A 1,872-nucleotide genomic window follows, 5' to 3' on the forward strand; every position below is an offset into this window, starting at 1 on the left:
ACGAAGTCTTTATTTCTTGCAAATCCTGAAGGCTGATCTGGTTGATATAAAGTCCCCGGGAGCTTCCTTCTTTTGTTGTAATATGTGGATGATTTGCTTCTTTGCTCCCCTTCTTAAGCCTCCTTACAGGAAAATGGCATCCACTTGAGAAAACTTTTGACCTGTTACTAGACACTTGTGTGCCAGCTCTACATAGGTCTCACTGCCATAACCAATCACCAGCAGTAGTCGTGGCCGAGCGGTTAAGGCGGTGGACTGGAAATCCACTGGGGTCTCCCCGCGCAGGTTCGAATCCTGCCGACTACGGCAAGTTAACGTTTTGACACACGTACTTTATTTCTTTTTTTGCAGGCGTCTCCGCAGACCATTTAAAGAATTTTATGAACGGAATACGACTGGGACCCCAAGGGGGATAGACGAGGAGGACACGACAGAGCTAAGGAGTCGGGCAATTGTGGTTACAACCTGAGTCCAGGAGGAGCGGAAGACGCGACAAAACCCTTCAGACAATGGCCAACAGGAAGGCCGGTAGCGCAGAAACGGACAACGCCGACTTGACAGGTCATCTAATCCAAACTCTTCCTGTATCATTTCTTCTTCTTTATAAATTTATTTACTCTGGGCTGTGTCAGCTCTTAGCTGTGACATGCAGGATCTTTCATTGCAGCACGCAGAATTCTCTCCAGTGGTAGCACAGGGGCTCCAGAGTGCGTGGGCTCTCTTACTTTCCCTGTGGGATGCGAGATCTTAGTTTCCTGACCAGGGATCAGACCCTCATCCCCTGCATTGGGAGGCAGACCCTTAACCACTGGACCACCAGAGAAGACCCTATTATTTTTCTTTTTGACAGCAAAGATATCTGTCATTCTAAAAAAGAAATAGCTACTTCATTTAATGTATTCCTTTTGAAATATATATACACAGACCTGCATTATACATATTTTCTCCTTTCTCAGTTTCAAATAGGAATCTGATTTTGTTAGAATTAATAAAGTACTTTTCTCTTTCCTTTCTCTGTCTCTGTAGACAAAAATAGGTTTATATCTTTTATTTGGAGTTCATGGGATACGGTTTATGAATCTACATGAATACCTATACTGTCTAGCTTTAGATAGAACAGCACACCTCATGAAATTAATTTAGTGAAAAATTGAATTTAAAGATCCACTGCAAGACACCATTGTTCTGCTTCCTGCTAAATTACCATTTTATCATTAAAATGCATATTTTTATAATTTTTGTTATTAAACTAAAAAAAGAGCAATAGAACTAAAGCAAAGGTAAGAGGAAGAGAGAGAATTCTGACATATGAACTATGAGGAAAACTATAATCTCTGCTTTAGAATTCAATTTCTCACTGATTTAGTCTACTTTTCTGCCTTCAAATATGCACTAAAAGCAATATATGGGGGCTACATTTCACTGTTTGTATCATATCGTATTAATTTACATTAACTGAATAATAGCATTGAAATTAAAATGGAGTTACTATGAATGTCACACATTTTCTGCTATATTTCTGGCTGGTTTTGTAATTGAAGAAATCATTTGAAGATAAATTTTATCTCTTCATGTTATTTTTTTTTCCACTTGGCTTTTCAGTTTCTGCTCATACTCTTTCAGTAAATACAACATGTTTTAAAAAACCATCATATATATATATATATGTTTGTGTGTAAAAAATTATATATGAGTTTGTATATATCTGTTTAAGCTTTTAGACATTAAAAAATTCCTTATATTGTATACAGAAAGATAAATTTTCATACTTCAAGACACAGGATGCGTTCCTAGTTTTATCACTAAAAAGTTGACTTTAGCTCTGTATCGTCTCTCTTTCTACAACTTCAGTTAATACAAGGAAAACATTTG

The 1,872-nt window shown here is 37.4% G+C and overlaps 1 non-coding gene across 1 annotated transcript; it reads left to right on the forward strand.

Moving 5' to 3' along the window:
• The first annotated feature begins 224 nt into the window (after nucleotides 1-224).
• TRNAS-GGA (transfer RNA serine (anticodon GGA)) lies at nucleotides 225-306 on the forward strand. Its single transcript has one exon. It is a non-coding gene; the product is annotated as a tRNA-Ser (tRNA).
• The last annotated feature ends 1,566 nt before the right edge of the window (nucleotides 307-1,872 follow it).

This window comes from Bos indicus, chromosome X (assembly GCF_029378745.1).
Source record: "Bos indicus isolate NIAB-ARS_2022 breed Sahiwal x Tharparkar chromosome X, NIAB-ARS_B.indTharparkar_mat_pri_1.0, whole genome shotgun sequence".
NCBI classification, from domain to species: Eukaryota; Metazoa; Chordata; class Mammalia; order Artiodactyla; family Bovidae; genus Bos; species Bos indicus.